Here is a 23,091-nt window from a genome sequence, read left to right on the forward strand (position 1 = left end):
CAAGAGATCTTGAGACAATAATTACAAGCCAAGCCACAAACTGGGAGAATATATGTGTAAAACTTATTTTCAATAAAGGACTTTCATCCAGAATATTAAAAAAAAAACTTTAAAACTCAATAATAGACTAAAGCCCAAGTTTCAAAAGGATACAGAAGATTTGAACACATACTTCACTAAAGAGAAAATACATGAACAATAAATACATTAAAAGATGTTCAGCATCATTCATCATTGGGGAAATTCAAATAAAAATCACAATGAGCTACATCTATACACATACTAGAATGGATATAATTTAAAAGGTTGATAATTACTAAGTGTTAGCAAGGATATGAAGTAATTGAAACTCATACATTGCTGGTGGGACTATGAAATGGTATAGCCATTGGGAAATAGTTTGTTAGTTTCTTATAAAGTTGAACATGCACCTACCATATGACCTAGGAGTCATTCCACTCCTAGATATTTGCTCAAGAGGAATGAAAACATGTTCACACAAAGACTTGTATGAAAATGATCATAGCAGCTTTATTCATAATATGCCCAAAGTGGATATAATCCAAATTTCCATCAACTCTTGAATGCATAAACAAATTGTGGCATGGCCATGCAATGGAATTTTACTGATGAGGAAAAGGAACAGACTATTTTACACGCCCACTTGACATGGATGAATTTCAAAAGCATTTTGCTAAGTAAAAGAATTCAGATACAAAAGACACCATACTGTAAGATTCAGTTCATATGAAATTCTAGAACAAGCAAAACTATAGTGTCACAGACCAGATCGATAGTCATTTAGGGTTGTCCTCAATTTAAGAAATCAAGAGAAATGGTTAAGAGCTCAGACTCTTAAGATTGGAGATAGACTCCTTGGGTTGAAATCCCAGCTCTGCCGTTTTCCAAATTCAATTTTTCCTATGCCTAATATCAATAATACTAACAATGGCATCATGGAAATTATTTATCGTATGGCACAGAGGGGTTCAATAACTTGCCCAAGGTCACATAACACTATCTACCTAAGGAAAAGTCTCATCTTTATGGTGACAGTGTGCAGAGGCAAATTAATCCTGACCCTCCTCTTCAAAACTTGGGAGTTCAGCAAAATTCAGTTCAATCCATTGAGTGAGCCTCTACAAAAACAGGACGAGACTTCCGTCCTTTGGGCCCTGCAAGTCTTTAGGGAGTTGTATGAGGAAACAGCCAGAGTAGTTGTGCAAGAGAAATAGACACAGGAAAAGAATTTTGAAAGCTCAGTTATGCATGGATATGAGGTGAAGGTCTGCATGAGTCAGGAGAAGCCAAGGGACCTTTAAAACATGGCATTCAGAACTGTCCTCAGAAGAAGTTCTAGGTCCCTATTGACACTGCAATGGGGCCTGATTTATTCCCATATAACCATGGTTTAGTGGGAGTCAATCTCAACTCTGGGCAGCTAGTAGTTTTTATCTCTTTAAAAATTAAGTTATGGGAGGGCATCTTGGTGGGTCAGTCGATTAAGCATCTCAGGTCATGATCCCAGGGTCTTGAGATTGAGCCCCGAATCAGACTCCCTGCTCAGTGAGGAGTCTGCTTCTCCCTCTGGCCCTCCCCCTGCTCACGCTTATGCTCTCTCTCTCTCTCTCTGAAATAAATAAATAAATCTTAAAAAAAAAAGGTATTGGGAATATAGTATGTACCTAGCATTGTTTTGCACACCTTGCCCATGTTAAATCATTTATTCTGTACTTCCTTTATTAATCAGAAGCATCTATGCAGAAAAAGAGACATTCAAAATCTTCTTATCCTCTTTCAGAAATGATGATGGCTGGTTAGATGGAACAAATCTGTGGGGAATTGAAAATATGCTTCAGTAAGTATTTCTCTTGTATATAAGTGATTTTGCTTTCTCACAGCTAATCTCTGCTTGGCAGTGTTCTGATTTATAACCTATTTGTATCCCTTTTATTTTTATTTTTTTATTTTTATTTTTTTTTTTAAGATTTTATTTGTTTATTCATGAGAGACGAGAGAGAGAGAGAGAGAGAGAGAGAGAGAGAGAGAGAGGCAGAGACACAGGCAGAGGGAGAAGCAGGCTCCACGCAGGGAGCCCAACGTGGGACTCGATCCTGGGTCTCCAGGATCATGCCCCAGGCTGAAGGCAGGTGCTAAACCCGCTGAGCCACCAGGCATCCCCTTTGTATCCCTTTTAAACACAATTTTAGTCTTCCCAGTTTGAGGTCCTCTACAGAACTGTTCTTGGTGATTCGGAAACTCTTCTGACCTGGTGGAAAGGAGATTTGGAAACCTTGCCATTTGTTTGCTTGTTTGGTTGGTTTTTTAAAGATTTTATTTATTCATTCATGAGGGACAGAGAGAGAGGCAGAGACACAGGCAGAGGGAGAAGCAGGCTCCATGCAGGGAGCCCAATGCGGAACTCGATCCCAGGACTCCAGGATCACGCCCTGGGCTGAAGGCAGACTCTCAACTACTGAGCCCCCCAGGCATCCTGTTTGCTTGTTTTTCTCAGGTAGTTATATGCCCCCCATGCAAGGGAGGATGGAAAGCCTCCAGTATCTGTGATTTTTGTTTAGTGTTTGATTTAGTGCATCTAATGCTTTGAGTGAGAGTGAATCTGAATGGCAGAGTTGGTTTTTTGGATTCTCATCCACTCCACCAGAGCCTTGGATTTCTGTTGCCATGATGCCTTTGCTCTCAAAGGAGACTTCCATTTCTCCTCGGTTTTTGTATTACCATGGAACTAGTGGTTACAAAAATTCAGAGGCCCTTCTGACTGCCTCACTCAGAAACTTCGTTTTTTCCTCCTTCAAAACCTCCAAGGAGGGAAAAAGCATAACTTTACTTTGAAAAGCAGGCCTAGTGAATCAAAAGCCTTTATGATAAATAAAAAGGCAATCACAGTTTGGATTCTATCAGTCTTATCTACAGTGAATTATATTTATAGCATTCTGCACATATCCTTGCTCAAAACTTACTTTTCTGTGGCCAGAGCAGTGCCTGGTACCAACCAGGCTATGAATAAATGCTTTTTTTTTTTTGACTTTCTATTATGAAATAAGTCAAAGTTTAAAGAATTGTAGGATTAGTACAGATTCAGCCATTGTAAAGGACTTGCTATATTTGCTTATCTTTTTTACTTGTATATTTATGTATCCTTTGAAAGCAAGTTTAGATATCATGCCCCTTCATGCCTGGGTAGCTCCACGTATATGTCCTAAAAATAAGGACATTCTCTTACATAACTGTGAGATCCTAGGAAATACATATTGGTCTCTGCCAAGAGTTCTGGACACAGAGCTCCTGATACTTTTGTACATTCCTAAGTGATAAGAGCAGTAGGAGCATCTTTTGTTCTATTGAGGTGACTCTGGATGGACTCCTGGGTGGCTCTTGGGTAAGGGTAGCTACCAGAAAGACCCAGCCTTGATTAGGAGCTTGGCACCTTTAGCCCCAACCCCCAATTCCACAGGCGGCGGCAAAGGGCTAGAAGTAGAGTTAATATTTGATTATGCCCACTAGTGTGGGGTTTGGTGAGCTTCCAGATTGGTGAACATATCCACACCAGGAGAGTGACACACCCAATGCCATGGGGACAGGAGCTCCTAAACTCAGGACCCACCCAGGCCTCTCCTTGACTACCTCTTCATCTGGCTATTCATCTGTATCCTTTATCATATTCTTGAGTGAATTCATAAATGCTAAGTGTCTCCCTGAGTTCTGGGGAGCCTCTCTAGCAAGTTAATCAAATCAAAGGAGGGGGAGGTCACTAGAACCTCCAATGTGTAGCTGGTTGCCTAGGCGACAGTCTGGGCTTATGACTGGCATTTGAATTGAAACTTCATATGTAGGATTGACACAAGCTCTGGAAAAATAATGTCAGAATTGACTTAAATTGTAGGACACTCAGCCGTTGTCACAAAGAGTTTTTGGTGTGGGGGAAAAAGTCTCCACAAGTCTGGTGGCCAGAAGTGTTTTGTGCAAGCAGTGAAGGAGACTCACAGGGAAGAAACACATAGGTGGAAAACAGGTTTCCCTTTTTTTTTTACAAACCATGGTATAATCGCTCCATTTGGAAGTTTATTATTGTTATAATACTCATCGAATACATTGTTCATATTTCAATTTCACTAGTTGCCCTTGAAATGTCCTTCATAGCATTTTTAAAAATTAAAGGTTCCATGTCTAACATGGGACTTGAACTTACGACCTCAATATTTGGGAGTCATGTGTTCTACTGGCTGTGCCGGCCAGGCACTCATGGCCTGTGTAGCATTTTTGACCCCTGCTTCCCAGGATTCAATTCAAGATCACTGGTTGCACTTTGGGGTTCTCTTAACCCCCGTATGTCTGGTGGGGTTCCTCAGTCTTTCTTCTCCTATCACAGTACCAACATTTTTGAAGAGTGCTAGCCAGTTATTTCATGGGATGTCCCTCAACTCAGGTTTTCTCTCAAATTTGGATCGTGAACTTTGGGCAGGGATGCTGCATGTGCTGTGTTCTCAGTGTGTCTCCTCAGGTTACACATGGTCTCAGTTTTTTGTACTACTTATGACATTAACAAAAGACTCTTCTACCGAATGGCTAAGTTGAGGTTATTTATCATAACACAAATGAATTTTACTATTCTTATCCTCTATTCTTCTTATTAAAAACCAACCTGCTGTTCTTCAGAGCCTTACTCTGATGAATCACATAGGTGAGATTAAGTCCGAGTGGCTGTGAGCTCAGGCTTTAGCACCTGACACATTGGCTCACATCTCTGATCCCACTTAGCCATCGTGACCTTGAGCAAATGAACCAATCCCTTAGTTTCTTCCTTTGGGAACTGATCATAATGAGAGTATCTGCAGTTCATCTGGCTGTAATGATGATTAAATGAAGCAGTGAATGTAATAATTAAGCAGTGAATGTAATAAAGCATTTACTAACTTTGACCTAGTACAAAGGAATTGCTCGATAAAAGTTAGTGATTGTTATTATTATCCTTAGCCCATACAATGGTAAGCACAGGCAGCCAGTTCTCCTTAAAACTTTCTCATCCTCTTTCATCATGGGCATGCGGCCATCTGATCAATTCTGGCCACAGGATTACAAGTGGAAGTGCCATATGCCACTCCTGGACTGAGGCTCATAGGACCCACTGTGCTGCCTCCATCCCGTTTTCTCACTCTGCTGTCATGACCTTGGAGATTGCATGTTCCAGGTGGCGGGGGCGGGGGGGAACTATAAGGTGGAAATCAGTCACCTGGCACATATAGAATTTAAATGAATAAGAAGTAAACCCTTTTGCCTTAAGCCACTGAGATTTCAAAGTATTTTACTCTAGTAGAATCTAACATTTCCTTGATTAGTGTAAATAATGTCCACATAACATGTGAACAATGACTTGACAGTTATTCCAAGGACTACATATGTTTTCGATTCTATCTTCACTGATAGTTGATCTGTGTTACTGGTATTCAACAAATAGGTATTGAGCACTGATTATAAGGCTGACTATTCTGGTAAGTGGCAAACGAACCCAGAGTTCTTCTAATCATGAAGGTAATAGTCTAGTGGGGAAGACAGGCATTAAATTGAATGATGACATAGGTAGTTGCAAATGCTCTGCTTGGAAGAAGGCAGAGTCCCCAGGTACTATGAGAGCCTGTAACTGAGAAATGTGGTCTGTCACTAGCTGGCTGAGCTCGGGTAACTTGGCCTGGCAGCTGTAGTTCTCTCTGTAGTGAGTACATTAGCCTTGCTTATCCTAAAGTTCCCTTGTGGCTCCGTTATCATATATTTCTTGGTGAATTCTTCCTTTTTTTTTTTTTTTTCTTGTTTGTATGAGCACTTTAAAAAAAAGAATTTATTTATTTGAGAGAGAGAAAGAGCAGCAGCAGGGGTAGCAGCAGAGGAAGAAGGAGAGGCAGACTCCACACTGAGCAGGGGGCCCAATACAGGACTTGATCTGGGACCCTGAGATCATGATCTGAGCCAAAGTCAGCCAACTTAACCAACTTAGCCAGCCACGTGCCTTGTGTGAGCACTTTAGAAGTGAGGGGGGAAAAAAAAACAACTAATTTTGCAGAAATGCTGGCTAGCAGATAAGGCAGCACGACTTTTTTTCCAACCACTCATTTGAATCTTAATATTGTTAGGCAGCCTCTCTCAATGTTTTTGCTGAAACTTTGGAATAATGCTTACTAATCATCCTTGGGAGAACTTTGTGAGCCATGAGTAAGCAAGTTTCATTGAGTTAGAAAAGGCAGGAGGCTTACATTCATTTAGCAAAGATGATCCTCTCTGGGGTAGAATTTAAAAAGTATCCATAGAAAGCTGGGGAGGGGGAAATATCTCTCCTTCTAGCTGCCCAAAACCCCATATTATTTATGACTTCAGAAAATGTTCAAATGACAATGAAAGCGTTTACTGGCGAGAACATTTACCAATAATTTTTTAAAAAATCTGATACTTGAGTGTGAATGTCTTATAGTTGCTGGAAGTCACTAAGGGATGAACAAGGGAAAGAGCTAAGATTTAGAACTTGAGAGACTTGGGTTTGAGTGGAGAGATAAGCGTGCTCTAGGAGGGCCCATGCTGCGAGGCAGGAAAGACAACCCAAATGAAGGATCAAGAACAATAACTTTGCTTGCCAATGTTACCAAGGGCCAATAATCAATACCTCTCATGTTCATTACCAAGTAAGTTCATTACCTGATACGAAGAACCACAATAATGTGGAATACTGCTCTTACATAGTCTAAGGAAAGAAATATAGTCTAAGGACTTTAAGCAAGAGAACAAAGGGGTATGATTTTTGCCCCCGAAATGAGATCTTTGCTATGAATTTCATAACATCTGTATAACCTAGTAGGTGTCAAAGAGGAAAAGGACAGAAAGAAATTAGCACTAACTTCAATTCATGTGACTTTGTTTCCCACGTTGATGCCAGCGAAAAAGCCAATACATAACTGCAAAATAACTTAAAAAAATACATGACTAAGCAAAACTGGCATTAATAAGCCAGTTCTTCTTTTCTGTAAAGGACTCGAAACTTGCTAACATAATAGGAGCAGTTTTCTCATGCCCAAAGCACCATTTTCACATCCCACATCTTGCCAGTTTGTTATTTCCTTCCTTATTGCCTAAAAGATTATCAGAAATTTTGAAAGGAGGAAAGAATTCAATCAAAATGCATGCAGTTTGTCCTTTAAGAATTCTCAGAGGACAAGGAGAATTTTAAAAATCAGAAACAATGGGTGACGGGCACTGAGGGGGGCACTTGACGGGATGAGCACTGGGTGTTATTCTGTATGTTGGCAAATTGAACCCCAATAAAAAATAAATTTATTATTAAAAAAATCAGAAACAACTGAATATAAGAGTGTTTTGTTTAGTTTTGTTGTTTTGTTTTTGTGTTTTGAGAAGGTGAGGGACTTTGGTTAATGTTTTGTATCCTTAGGAGAAAATGTTGTATTCGTGTTAAAAGTAAATACGATTTTTTTCATTCATTGAAGCATAGTAATTCACTTTATATCATATTATTCTTGAGTTGTCTCAAATGTAACATCAGCATGTAGCCTGTAAGGAATTTAAGGAAAAATAAAAAAAATTCCCCATAATAATATTTGTCTAGTTTTACAGAATGGACTTTGGGGACCCAGTGATTTTCCAATCTTTTTTCTTTCTTTCTTCTTTCTTTCTTTCTTTCTTTCTTTCTTTCTTTCTTTCTTTTCTTTCTTTTTTTCTTTCTTTCTTTCTTTTCTTCTTTCTTTCTTTTTCTTTCTTTCTTTCTTTCTTTCTTTCTTTCTTTCTTTCTTTCTTTCTTTCTTTCTTTCTTTCTTTCTTTCTTTCTTTCTTTTCTTCCTTCCTTCCTTCCTTCCTTCCTTCCTTCCTTCCTTCCTTCCTTCCTTCCTTCCTTCTTTTCTTTTTTCTTTCTTTCTTTCCCAGGGGAACTGATTTCTATAATAAAACTCTCATTTGGAAGGTCAACATATAAAACACATGAAAACTAGCCTGATGAGAGAGGAGACTGAAGACCCCAACCCAGTATCAATCCAGTACTCATTTCAAATGAACTTTTTTTGCTTCATTACTTTATCACCAGAGTTCAGCAGAGGATCTGGCATATAGTAGGGCCTTGATATATATTTGTTGAAGGAATATATTATGTTGCCTTAGTCAATATCAAATAGAGGCTTGTCATATAGATTAGAAAATTTATATAAAAATAAAGTATAATAGAAATTATTATTTAGTGTATTATCTTTAATAGCAATTGGCCAGGTAATAGTTGGCCTTAAATATGTTTCAGTACTTGGCAAAGCTATGTGAATTAATTTTCATTTGAGAAGTATATTTTGAGTTCAACAGTGTGTTGTGTTGAAGTGAACTGGAAGGATCAAGTAGCTGCTGTCTACTTTGCCCAGACACTGTTCCCCAGTCCTTGTATGACTGGCTCCTTCTCATCTTTCACCCTTCAGGCTTCAGCTGAAATGTCACCTTCTTCAAGACCTTCCCTGGCCCTTCTATCTAAAATAGTCTCTTTTCCCTAGTCAGTTACATTTTATCACACTACCCTACCCATTTCCTCCATAGCATTTATTGCAATCTATACATAGCTTGTTTATTTATTTGTTAACATGCTAAATGCAACATGTTCTTCTCCTTTGCAAGTAAGTCTCCAGGACTTAGCACAGTGGCTGGCCTATCACCAGGGATCAATGATATTTGTTCAATGAATGGATCTATAAATAATCGAACATGTGTAGCACCTAAGAACACACACCTGCGTGTGATGAACTTAGAATTTAAAAGAAGGGGCATCTGGCTGGATCAGTTGATACTCTTGGGTCATGAGTTCAAGCCCCATGTTGGGTGTAGAGGTTACTTGGTAAAAGGAGGGAAAGAAAGAATTTAAAAGGAGTTTGTGTTCAGGTGATGCTTGAAATGGCTGTGGATGGAGAGGTTCCCCAACCCTGGGGAGGCAATGTGGAGAAATACAAGACTTTTAGGTCAGTTAATATCAGCTCCCTGCTGGAACACCACAGACCTACTTTTTTTTCCATCTATGATACTTATCCTCACTTTTCTCAGCTATAAATGACAATAACATCAATTTTGAAGCCCAATTAATAAAAGTCAATTTTGGGATGCTTGACTGCTCCAGTTGGAAGAGCATGTATCTCTTGATCTCAGGGTTGTGAGTTTGAGCCCCAATTAGGTTTAGATTACCTTAAAAAATAAAGTTTAAAAACAGAATAAAAGGGGCACCTGGGTGGCTCACTTAATTAAGCATCTGACTCGATCTCAGCTCAAGTCTTGATCTCAGTGTTGAGTTCAAGCTCCACATTGGGTTCCTTGCCCAGTGTGGAACCTACTTAAATAAACAAACAAATAAATTAGAAAACAAAATAAAACAAAAAAGTCAACTTTGATGTCCATTATCTCATCCTGAGCTAATGAATATAGTTTCATTAAATGGAGTGAGCCACCTGGGAATATTTGGACTGTAGGTGAAGAGGGTCTACTAGAGATCTCTGCATGAAAAACCCAGGACTTCATAGAAAGACTTATTCCAAGGGAATTACTGGAGAAAAAGTGAATTTTGAGTGTTGCATGTTGTTTATCATTCAGATTTGAAGGGCTTGTGCATCATGTCAAAACCAAGAACTAGTTAAGTTGCTCTGACAAAGTTCTAGTGAAACTTGGTAGGAGAAGAGATGCCATGGTGTCTTATGTTGTGCAGGATAGCATGGTATGAACTTCTCTGTGTGATGGCACCAGAGGGTTCACAAATACCTCTCATCACGTGGAATCTGAGAGGACATATCCATGGGATTTGCAGGGTGAGGGGCTGGATATCTTCCAGTTACATCTACAGGATAGAGCCCAAGAAACACTGTTCATTGATGTTAGTGAATTTCTACCTTTTCATTTCACTTTTCTTCCCTATTCTTCCCCAATAGAACATTTTGCCACTGTTTAAAAAGATAAATTTGTGTGTATTGATGTAGCACATTTGCCAAGATACATTATTGTTAAGTGTAAAAGGATATAGAACAGTGTGAATATTATGCTATCATGTAGATTAAAGGAAGCATATATATATACGGGCATACCTCAGAGATATTGCAGGTTTAGTTCCAGACCACTACAATAGAGCAAATATCATAATAAGGCCAGCAAAATGAAGGTTTCGGTTACCCAGTGCATATAAAATTTACATTTAACTATACTATAGTCTACTAAATGTGCAATAGCATATGTCCTAAAAAACAAATGTATAGATTCCACAAACAAGGAGACGCTTAGGGGCACCAACCTCCATATAGTCAAAAATCTGTGTATAACTTGACTTCTCTAAAATTTAACTCCTATTAACATATTATTGTCCAGAAACCTAAATGACAACAACAATCAATTAACACATATTTTTTAATGTTATATCCATTATATACCCTATTCTTACAACAAAGTAAGCTACAGAAAAGAAAATGTTATTAAGAAAATCACAAGGAGGGGTTCCTGGGTGGCTCAGTTTGTTAAGTGTCAGTCTTGATTTTGGCTTAGGTCATAATCTCAGGATTGTGAGATTCAGCTGTACATCAGGCTCACAGGCTGGGTATGGAGTCTGCTTAAGATTCTCTCTCTCTCTTTCTCAATAAATAAATAGATAATCACAAGGAAAAGAAAATACATTTACAGTACTATACTGTATTTATCGAAAAAATCCACATGTAGATGGACCTGTGTAGTTCAAATCCATGTTGTTCAAGGGCCAACTGTACATACCTTCACTAATAAATACTTTATTGCTAAAAAATATTAACCATCACCTGAGCTTTCAGCAAGTTGTAATTTTTTCTTGCCTTGATATGGACGACTACTGACTGATCAGGCTGGCGGTTGTAGAAAGTTGGGGTGACTGTGGCAATTTCTTAAAATAAGATGACAATGAAGCTTGTCACATTGATTGACTCTTCCATTTACAAATGATTTCTCTGTAGCACGTGATGCTGTTTGATAGCATTTTACTCACAGTAGAACTGCTTCCAAAATTGGAGTCAATCCTCTCAAACCCTGCCATTGCTTTCAACTAAGTTTATGTGATATTCTAAATCCTTTTCTATGTCAACAGCATCTTCACCAGGAGCTGATTACATTTCAAGAAACCACTTTCTTTACTCATATGTAAGAGGCAACTCCTCATCCATTAAAGTTTTACCATGAGATTGTAGCAATTTAATCAAATCTTCAGGCTCCACTTCTAATTCTAGTTCTCTTGCTATTTCTATTCTATCTGCAGTTACTTCCTCCACTGAAGTCTTGAACTCCTCGAAGTCATGCAGAGGGTTGCAGTCAACTTTTTCCAAGCACTAGTGTTCATATTTTTACCTCTTATCATGAATTGTTTTTTTTTTAAAGATTTTATTTATTTATCCATGACACACACACACACACACACACACACACACACACACACACACACAGAGGGAGAAGCAGGCTCCACGCAAAGAGCCCAACATGGGACTCGATCCCGGGTCTCCAGGATCACGCCCTGGGTTGCAGGCGGCGCTAAACCGCTGTGCCACCGGGGCTGCGTGAATTCTAACTGTTCTTAATGGCAACTAGAATGGTCAATTCTTTCTAGAGATTTCTCAATTTACTTTGCCTTGATCCATCAGAGGAATCACTATGGCAACTATAGCCTTGCAAAATTTATTTCTTAAATAATAAAACTTGAAACTCTAACTTATTACCTGATATACAGGCTGCAGAATGGATGTTAACAGGCATGAAAACATTAACCCCGTTGTCCACCCCCGTTAGTGATTTGGGGTGACTGGGTGCATGTCAATGAGCAGTACTATTTTGAAAGGAATCTTTTTCTGAGCAATAGGTCTCAACAGTGGGCTTAAAATATTCAGAAAACCATGCTCTAAACAGATAGGCTGCTATTCAGACATTGTTGTTCCACTGAGTACAGGCATAGCACATCTAGCATAATTGTTAAGAACCCTTGGCTCTTCAGAATAGTAAATGAGCATTGGCTTCAATCTAAAGTCATCAGCTGCATTAGTCCTGAGCAAGAGAATCAGCTTGTCTTTTGAAACATTGAAGCCAGACATTGACTCCTCCTAAGTATGAAAGTCCTAGATGCCATCTTCTTTCAATAGAAGACTTTTGTCTACATTGAAATTCTGTTGTTTAGTGTAGTCACCTTCATTAATTGTCATGGTTAAATCTTCTGGATAACTTGCTGCAGCTTCTACATTGGCACTTGCTATTCACTTTGCAACTTTATGTTACGGAGAAGGCTTCTTTCCTTAAATCTCATGAACTAACTTCTAGCTTCAAACTATCTTCTGCAGAGCACTGGGTGTTCTACTATATGTTGGTAAATTGAATTTAAAAAAATATTAAAAATGTTTTCCTTCTGCAGCTTCCTCACCTCTGCCGGGCTTCAGAGAATTGGAGAGAGTTAGGGCCTTGCTCTGGAGTAGGCTTTAGCTTTAGGGAATGTTGTGGCTGGTTGGATCCATTCAGATCAGTAAAACTTTCTCCATACCAGCAATAAGGCTTCTTCATTTTCTTATCATTTGTGTGTTCACTGGAGTAGCACTTTTCATTTCCTTTATGAACTTTTCTGTTGCATTCACAGCTTGGCGAACTATTTGGTGCAAGACGCTTCACTTTTGGCCTGTTGTGGCTTTCAATATGCCTTTCTCACGAACCTTAATCAGTTCTAGTTTTTGATTTAAAGTGAGACACATACAACTCTTCCTTTAAATTGAATGCATAGAGACCTTTGTACGGTTATTAACCAGCCTAATTTCAATATTGTCTCAGGGTCTAGGAAGGCCCAAGAAGAGGAAGAGACATGCAGGTTGGTGGAGCAGTCGGAATGCACACATTTATCAATAAAGTTGGCTGTCTTGTAAGGGCACTGCTTATGGGGCCCCCAACAATGACAATAACAACATCAAAGATCACAGATCACCATAACAGATATAAGAATGATGGAAAAATGTGAAGTACTATAAGAAATACCAAAATGGGACACAGAAACACGGAGTGAGCAAACACTGTTGAGAAAATGGTGCTGGTAGACTTGCTCTATGCAGGGTTGCCACAAATCTTAAATTTATATAAAAAAATATCTGCCAAATGCAGCAAAATGAAGCACAATAAAGTGAGCTATGCCTGTATATGCATTTTGGAGGAAATACAGAAATAGGTATAGTGATTAATTCTGAGAAGGTAATGCTGGGTATGGAAGTCAGGGTAGGAGACTTTTCATTTTTTACCTTTTGACACTGCTTGAATTTATTATTATTTTTTGGATATATAAATATATGTAACTTAAAAAAACTATGCATTGCAAATAATAAAATTAAAATTGAAAATGACTGATAAATTAGTCAGAACTTCCTCATATTGACTATTACTATCTATCCCAAATAAAAGGAAAAGAACATCATTTAGAAAATATATATTTTCATATATATACATTTATTTATAAGTAATAAGGAAATTTCTTACTTTAAGTAGATCAGTTTCTTTCCCAGAAGCAGAAAACAGGAATTCTGCTTAAGAAGTCTGATTCTAATACCAAAGAGCTTGGGATCCAATCTTAGCTCTGCCAAATACTACCTCTGTACCCTGGATAAATTACTTAATTTGTCTAAGCTTAATTTTTTTTGTCTTTAAAATGTTGGAAAATAACAGTATGTATTTTATAGGATTGTTTATGAAAATGGAATGAAGTAAAGCAGTTGAAATGATCAGCACACTGATCAAAAGTAAGCATTTGATAAATTGTATTAGAAAGTACATACGATGAAAATGAAGGGTAACAATAGGAAAAATTCATGGAGGAAGTCAATATTTGTTTCCCTTTTTGAAAAATATGGATATCCAGTGACAAATACAGATAATAAGATATCTTTAGAGAAGTTCCATTAGTGTAATTACTGTCTAGTCATTTCTATCCAGTGGTTGTCATTTGAGTCTTTTAAGGATAGCCGACCATTGAGAGCTAAGTGGAGTAATAGATAAAAAGGCAGGGCTCCCCAGCCAGCCTAGAAGAGACTGGGCCATCTCTTTCATCTACGTGTGTTTCTTGATGCCCTCACCATTTGTAGTTTTCCCATGTCTCACTTAAAAAGCTGGAAAGGGCCATGGATTGAAGAGAAGGAGAAGAATTCAAGCCTGACTCCAACTACAAGCTGGGTAACCTCAGGGCTGCAACATCCTCACTTGTATACGAGGAGACTGGCCCCAAAGATCTCCAATGGTCTTCCAGATTCTAAAGAGATGACAATTTTTTCCCCCAAAGATTTCATTTTAAGTAATCTCTACACTCAATGTGGGGCTCGAACCCATAACCCCAAGATCAAGAGTTGCATGCTCTACTGACTGAGACAGCTAGGAACCCCAAGAGAGATGACAATTTTTAAGAGTAACAAAAGCTGGGATCCCTGGGTGGCGCAGCGGTTTAGCGCCTGCCTTTGGCCCAGGGCGCGATCCTGGAGACCCGGGATTGAATCCCACGTCGGGCTCCCAGTACATGGAGCCTGCTTCTCCCTCTGCCTGTGTCTCCGCCTCTCTCTCTCTGTGTGTGACTATCATAAATAAATAAAAAATTATTTAAAAAAAAAAAAAAGAGTAACAAAAGCTCATGCTTAGTCCTGTGGTCTCCATCAATTGTATATCCTGTGTTGCTCCATTCTGATGAACTCAGATTGGGAGGTGACAGAGCGTTGCAAAGTCCAAACTAAAAGTAACCTCTTCCCATAAATATTTTATCAGAGAGCAAGAGAACTAAATAGAATAAAGACAATTTTTTTTAAAAAAGTCTTCTTTCTGAGACTTTTCACTTTATTTATTTTGCAAGGAGAAGTTTCCATCAGAGGTGGGTAAACTAAATTAAGAATGGAGATTGGAGTTTAAATAAAACAAACTGACTTAGATCGCTAAAACCTACTAAGAATGAGATTCATTGTGATTAACACCTCCATTCAAGTGATACAGTACTTTTACTAGGTGTACTCAGCACATTTTCCAGCATTTTGCAGAAATGTTATACCTTATACGTAATAATGATTAAAGTACTTTACATTTGTGGAGCTGGCACTTCACAGCCTACCAAGAAGTTTTCACAGTTTGATAACTTACAACCAAAACATCTATCTGGTCAAGAATTTGACAATACATAATATGGCTCTTTTCTCTTGTTAAAAATAATAAATTGATATTTGAATTAAAGTCTATTTTACAAAGCAAATATTGCAAGTTAAAAAAGAAAACTTTAATAGAAATACAAAATAGGGTACTATGTTCTGAAATGCTTCTAACTTTTTTCCCACAATAGTGAGTTAAGCAATATTCAAAGAACTTCCTTATTTTAACTTTAAAATGTAAAACAACTTCTCTATATCAATAATAAAGACTTTGTTTTTCACCAGAGTTCACTTCATTATTTGATATGCAACATGGTATTGGGTGCAAGGCAGGTTATTTCACCAGGCTATTGAACTCATGATATAATTCCAGTTCATATTCTCTAAGACCAATCTCTTATTCTATTTATTTTTTTTATTTATTTTTTTTTTTAATTTTTATTTATTTATGATAGTCACAGAGAGTTTATTTATGATAGTCACAGAGAGAGAGAGAGAGAGAGAGAGAGAGGCAGAGACACAGACAGAGGGAGAAGCAGGCTCCATGCACCGGGAGCCCGACATGGGATTCGATCCCGGGTCTCCAGGATCGCGCCCTGGGCCAAAGGCAGGCGCCAAACCGCTGCGCCACCCAGGGATCCCCTCTTATTCTATTTAATGCCAAGTTCTCACATTTATTATGCATATTTGGTTTTGGAAATTGGGACAGAAACAGTTGTAGCAAATTTCACAGAGAGAAATTTGAATTTTAATATAAACTCATTTTAGATATTTTAATATCATTTATTTTTGAAAAAATAAAATTGTTGTTTAGATTGAATTGCCTCATGTAAATAGACTGGGGAAGTTCTATACTGGATCTTTCCTCCATAATCTGGAAAACAACAATATAGTATAGTAAAATATGTGATTTCTCTATGTAGTAGTAATGCTAAAGTGACTCATTCATTCATTCATTCATTCATTCATTTAACATGAATTTTTGAGTACTGCCTATAAAGAGGCATTGTGTTAAGCCTTATAGGAAAGAAAAAAGTATATAACTGGGTACTCGCATACACACAATAATAAACAATAATTATTTGTAGACTATGGGTCAAACACCAAGCACCAGCAATAGATACTTTACAGAGTGAAAAAAGACTGAGTAGGGACACTAGAGCAGTCAGAGAAAGCATTGCCCAGGAGTAAGTGCCTAGAAAGATGTGTTGGGTTCATACAGGAGAAAATAAATGGAGAAAGTATCACTGGGAGGAGAAGCAATATCAATATACAAAATGTTATAGTATCAGTCACACAGAAGGCATCTCCAGAAGATATAAAAGTTTGTAGAGGACAGCTTTATGCTGCCCCTGAAGGGCAGTCTGAGGACCAGTAGCATTAACATCCCGAGGAGCTTGTAGAAACACGGGATCAGAATTTGATCCCATGTGTTCAAGGTCTTTGGGTGCTTTGTGTATGTACACACATTGAAGGAAGTGGGTGGCTTCCCTGATCATAGAGGTAAACTTCATTTCAGAACCGAAATAGTGAGTTTCCCCCCATTCACAAGGTTTGACTAACCTAGAGAGGGGTAGTACATTGATCTGACCATGGAAGTATTTGAATGCCAAGAAGCTCAGGCCTCATCCATTCATGAATTTAACAAACATTTACTGAACTCCAATGTAGTAGCATTGGGGATACAGAGAAGAATAAAAAAGGCCTTGACCTTACAAGCCTCACAGTCTTCTGGAAAAGTAAGTAGCCAACAATTATAAACATCTTGTGCAATGAATTTTCAAGACTTATCATAGAGAAGTCAGTATGAGTTTTATTAACATCTATTGAGTACCTAGTACATGGTGGGCTTTTATTAAATGTAATTGGTGGTGTTCAGGGGTATTTGAGAGTGGGGAGAAACAGATCAATCAGTTAAGTGGCTACTGTCTCAGAGTAGTAAGTAAAGAATGAGTAGGGTTTGGCCACTGTGAGTTTTATTAACATCTATTGAGTACCTAGGACATGGTGGGCTTTTATTAGATGCAACTGGTGGTGTTCAAGGGTATTTGAGAGTGGGGAGAAACAGATCAATCAGTTAAGTGGCTACTGTCTCAGAGTAGTAAGTAAAGAAGAATGAGTAGGGTTTGGTCACTGTGAGGCTGATGGAGGGCCAGAGAAAGAAGTAAGTCTGCATGGACCAGAGGTGGTAAGGTGAGACAGAATTTGGATCACTAAGCAGAGAAACTGGGAAGCTGGGAGAGTGAACCAGATTTGGGGGGTTTTGTTTTACTTTTCTTTGAGAAGAAAATATAGGTGTAAATCTTCATGAGCTTGGATTAGGCAATTCTTTTCTGAGACATGACACCAAAAGCACATGCTACAAAAGAAAAAAAATAGGTAAAAAGGATTTCATCAAAATTAAAAGCTGTGTATAAAAGGACAAGATCAACAAAGTGGAAAGACAACTCACAGAATTGGAAAAGTATTTGTAATCATATATTTGATAAAGGCCTAGGATCCAGAATATATATAGAAAACTTTTACAACTTGACAATAAAAAGATAAAAACTCAATTTAAAAACAGGCAATAGGGTGCCTGGATGGCTCAGTGGCTGAGCGTCTGCCTTTGGCTCAGGTTGTGATCCTGGGGTCCTGGGATCGAGTCCTACATCAGGCTCCTTTGGGGAGCATGCTTCTCCCTCTGCCTGCATCTCTGCCTCTCTGTGTTTCTCATGAATTAATAAATAAAATCTTAAAAAAAAACCCCAAGCAATATATTTGAGTAGATATTTCTGGAAAGAAAATATACATATAGCCAATAAGCACATGAAAAAGTGCTAGCGTTGTTAATTATCAGAAATATTAAAATCAAAACCACAATGAGAGACCACTCTACACCTACCATGTTGGCTAGAATTTAAAAAGTAGAAAATAAGTGTAGGTGAGTATGTGAGAAATAAGAATCCTTAAAGATGAGTTGGTGCAAATGTAAAATGGTAGAAAACAGTTTCAGCAAACAACGCAGCTGGAAAACAGTTTGGCAGTTCCTCAAAAAGTTAAACATAGAAAAAAAAAGTTAAACATAAGAGTTACCATATGATTCAGCAATTCTTTTCTTAGGTATATACCCCACAAATCCGAAAACACATATTCCTACAAAACCCTGTACACAAATGTTCATGACATCATTATTCAAATAGCCAAAAGTGAGAACCCAAATGTCCATCAACTGATGAATAAACAAAATATGGCATATCCATATAATAGAATATTATTCAGCCATAGAAAGGAATGAAGTATTTGATAAATCCTATAACATGAATGAACCCTGAAAACATTATGCTAAGTAAAATAAGCCAGACAAATATTGTATAGTCCCACTTAGATGAAACATCTAGAATAGTGATAGAAAATAAATTAGAGATTACAAGAGGCTAAGGGACAGGTTGGCTGGGGGATTATTGTTTAATGGGTACAGAGTTTTTGTTTGGGGTAATGAAAATGTTCTGAAATTGGGTTATTATTGCAAATCCTGTGAATATACTAAAAGTCACTTAATTGTACACTTAAAAATCGTGAATTTTATTGTATGTGAATTACATCTCAATAAGGAAAAAAATCCCCCATTTTTACTTACTTTTTAAAAAAAGATTTATTTATTTTGAGAGAGCATGTAAGGTGGGGGGGGTAGGGGGGGCAGAGGGAGAAGGAAAGAGAATCTTCAAGCAGGCTCCTCAATGAGCATAGAGCCCAACATGGGGCTCATCATATGACCCTGAGATCATGACCTGCGCCGAAATCAACGGTCCGGCACTTAACTGACTGAGCCACCCAGGTGCTCTAAGAAAAGAAAAACCTTTAAAGAGAAATTCTTCTTTGCAGGCTAAATGCATGTCATTGAAAGGAAACATACCTGAAAATGTGTTATTATACCTTGCTTTGTGAAAATCACACATCTAGTTATGATTTCAAAATGTTCCTTAGTTTAAAATACAATTATAAATGCACACTATGATAAGTCTTTCCAAAGCTTATGTTTATTATTTATATTATTGTTTCATATATAAATACTGTTTCAATATTTAATATGAAATATATAAATATATTTATATTTCACAGGTTTCCACTTCATGGAATGCGATCTGAGCAAAAGAAGGTAACTTCTGCTAGGTAATGGAACATACAGAAATGTTAAGTTTCCAACTCAGATTCTTGAGTCATGGTCATGTGCTTGAAAATTGATTTACCAAATGTATATAGATCCTGGGTCAGTCACAGAAAGCATTGTTATCTAGTTGCTCCAGGCCTGGCAGTCAAACGATCACAGTTGCTGTCCTGGCTCTGTTTCTTAGTTTGTTTCTGTCTCTTCACCTATAATTGAGGTGGTTGGAATTAAGGTTCCTAAAAGGAACTCTAAAATTCTGAACTTATTGTATCTTATTGTGACTTTATAGTCAAAGAACTTTTGAACTTTTTTACTTGCTTGGCTGCATTAAAACAATCATATTTTAAGATTTAGTAAATTTGTATTGGACCATGAGATTTGAAAAGGATTAAATTATCCACTCAGCTTTTTTCTCTTTATTTTTAATTAATTAATTAATTAATTTATTTATTATTTTTTATTGGTGTTCAATTTGTCAACATACAGAATAACACCCAGTGCTCATCCGGTCAAGTGCCCACCTCAGTGACCACCACCCAGTCACCCCCACCCCCCGCCCACCTCCCCTTCCACCACCCGTAGTTCGTTTCCCAGAATTAGGAGTCTTTCATGTTCTGTCTCCCTTTCTGATACTTCCCACTTATTTTGTCTCCTTTCCCCTTTATTCTTCCACTCAGCTTTTCATCGGACCAATTGAGCTCATTCTATGGACAATCAGCCTGAAGCAATGCCACCACCTGGTGGCCTCTCCTCAAATAAGACAACCTTGAAAATGATCGTTTGGCCTCTATCAAACTATGTATGACAGGTGGTTCAGACAGTATCTATTTAGGAAGGTTTAATAATGCTGCACAATATTTGTTTAAGTTAACTAATGCTTATGGAATCAGCCTTAAAAACTTATGATTCAACAAATTCTCTCAACAAATATTTTAGTGCCAAGAACAAGAGTGAGCAAAATAAACAAAAATATTGGCATTCATAGACCATATATAGTAGGCATAACAAGTACACTATGGTACGTTTAGTGGCAAGTTCTAAAAAATCAAGATAATGATGATGTTGGGTAGGTTGTAGTCTTATTTTTTTTAAGATTTTATTTATTTATTCATGAGAGACACAGGCAGAGAAGGAGGCTCCATGCAGGGAGCCTGATGTGGGACTCAATCCTGGAACTCCAGGATCACGCTCTGGGCCAAAGGCCGATGCTCAACCACTGAGCCACCTAGGCATCCTGGGTAGGTTGCAATTTTAAATAGAATGACATTTGAGCAAAAACTTGAAAGGCGAGGTCAATTTTATGTGGCTGTCTGAATAATAAAATCCCACAGCTTTAATCCTAGCATGCTGCTATAATTCAGTTTCCTCAAGTACTTCTTTTTAGTAAGCAGGAACTGTAATACCAGGCCAATATTAATAGGAATGACTACATTTTGAAAAATGATATTGGCCTAAAGAAAAGTATCTTTCCTATGTAATGACTGTTTTTACTTAGTATCAGAAAAGACACAGGAAGTGGAGGTTTTGTTATCTTTCTTTTCACAACCTTAACATTACCTTTATACATTGAAAACTGGGGGATCCCTGGGTGGCGCAGTGGTTTAGCGCCTGCCTTTGGCCCAGGGCGCGATCCTGGAGACCTGGTATCGAATCCCACGTTGGGCTCCTGGTGCATGGAGCCTGCTTCTCCCTCTGCCTGTGTCTCTGCCTCTCTCTCTCTCTCTCTCTGTGTGAATATCATGAATAAATAAAAATAAATAAATACATTGAAAACTGTGTTCCTATGAAATTAGGAACTGTTCTGGTCTTAGGAATTGAGAATTGAAAGAAGGGAGAAGGAAGAGGCACAATGTTGTCACCAATAAAGATTAAGTTATTCTAAGCTGTTTATGGCTTTGCTATTTATAAATTTGTCTCAGCACTTTGTGAAACCATTTAAATTTTTGTCTTAAACAGGCTTGGGTTAATGAGTGCCTCTAAAAGTTAGAACCTTGAGAGTAGAGATTGTTTTAGACTAATAGGTGTAGTGTAAGTGAACATAGTAAGTTGAACATAGTAAGTGGTCAGGAAAGTTATCTAAGTTGTCCTAAAACTACATTAGAAAAAACTTAGAGGTAATTTCTTAATATTTGGGGATTTTTCCTTAGATCAAGTTTTCTGAGAACGGAGAAGAGCTTTTGATGCAACCAGGCAATGAGATCAAATATGAATAAAGCGAAGAGTTAAATGAGTAAATTTAAAAAATAAAGTTTTGGGGGCACCTGGATGGCTCAGTCATGAAGCGTCTGACTCAATTTTGGCTCAGGTCCTAATTTCATGGTCCCTGAGATCCAGCCCAGCCCTCAGCAAGGAGTTGACCTGGAGGGCTCTCTCCGTCTGCCCCACCCACCCACTCAAATAAATAAATAAATCTTTAAAGAAAAAGTTTTTGATCAAATTGCCAACAGGGTTTTTGCTTTTTTATCACATTGTTTCCATAGGGACTTGTAATTAGGTGCTTAATACACATTATGAAAGGCTAAAATGCCATCTAATAGCATTAATAGTGCTTTTTAATCTGCATATAGCACTTCAGTTTACACCGCATCCTCGCACAGGTCTCATTTGCTTATTTCACTCAGAACATGCAATGCAAATATAAAACTTACAGTGTAAACTTTCCTTTTAGTTATCCCTTAAAGGGAATTTGTATTTTTAGAGAACTATGTGCATTATGCTGGCAACTTAAATCTGACATGGGCAAAATTTGAAGTGGCAATGGCCAAGACTTGCCAAGTGGCAGTAGCTAATTTTGGCGAAGACCTGGAGGTGGATGAAGAACAGGTGAAAAGGGTCCATGGAACCTGAGCCCACTTATATCCAACACCTTGGGACGGTGGAATACTTACAAAGCACAACCTTAAAAAGGTCCAGGTGTTTAAATAGAGTCGCTCAACTGTCTCCTTCTAAACAACAACAACAACAACAAAAAACAAATAAAGCCAAACTTTTCCTTGAGAGTAAAGTTTCTGTGAATTTATGATTTAGAAGCGGGGAAGACAGGCGAGGGCAATAGGCAAGTCTAGTTCAATGCCTAGGCAGCTGGAGAGGTTTAAAAATTGAAGTAAAAAAAAAAACAAAAAACAAAAAAACAAGTCAATGAACTTCTGTTGAATGGATGAAAAGCTCTGCTTTAAATAAAAACAAAATAGGTAAAAATTATATTTGTAAGGAGACCAAAGAAAGGGTTTACAATGGTGACTTCTACGGAGAACTGTGGGATCTGAGGCTAGGTATGGGTTTACTTTTCTGTGTACCTTTTCGAGTTTTTAAGATACGCACCCTCAACCTTTATAAAGATTAGGAGAATCTCTTCTTCCCATCGTCCAAGCGTCGCTTCCTTCCTCCCACAATCAAGAAAACTCTCAACAGACGCCCCTCGAGCGAGCGAACAGGTCATCTGAATCAGTTCGTCCGTACTGCCGACCCAGATACGAGGCCAGGTGCTCAGGTGGAAGAAAGGGATGAAGGGCTCTGACGCTGACGCTACGACCCTACAGGCCACTGCGCCTCCAAAACCCTGCGGCAAGCCGAGGCGGCTCTAAGGCTGACTCGCATTGGCGGCGCGGGGCTGTTCCTACTATTATTACGCAGTCTCACTTCCGTGCGGGAGAAGGCACCCAGAGAAAGGTGCTTCGCCCCCGCAGGGCGCTGGACGACCTGCAACTCCCGCGGCGCTGCACCCGGTGTCTGCGTCCCGTTGGGCTGCTGCATCGAGGCCCAACTCGAATT

At 38.3% G+C, this 23,091-nt stretch overlaps 1 long non-coding RNA gene across 2 annotated transcripts; it reads left to right on the forward strand.

Moving 5' to 3' along the window:
* Positions 1-1,799: 1,799 nt before the first annotated feature.
* On the forward strand, positions 1,800-22,667 carry LOC121481136. 2 transcript variants are annotated; one of them, XR_005985194.1, is made up of 3 exons: positions 1,800-1,858; positions 19,275-19,325; positions 19,998-22,667. It is a non-coding gene; the product is annotated as an uncharacterized LOC121481136 (long non-coding RNA). The 2 variants fall into 2 exon arrangements; XR_005985195.1 differs by having other exon boundaries at positions 1,802-1,858; positions 19,275-19,311.
* Positions 22,668-23,091: the final 424 nt, after the last annotated feature.

Source organism: Vulpes lagopus, chromosome 23 (assembly GCF_018345385.1).
Source record: "Vulpes lagopus strain Blue_001 chromosome 23, ASM1834538v1, whole genome shotgun sequence".
NCBI classification, from domain to species: Eukaryota; Metazoa; Chordata; class Mammalia; order Carnivora; family Canidae; genus Vulpes; species Vulpes lagopus.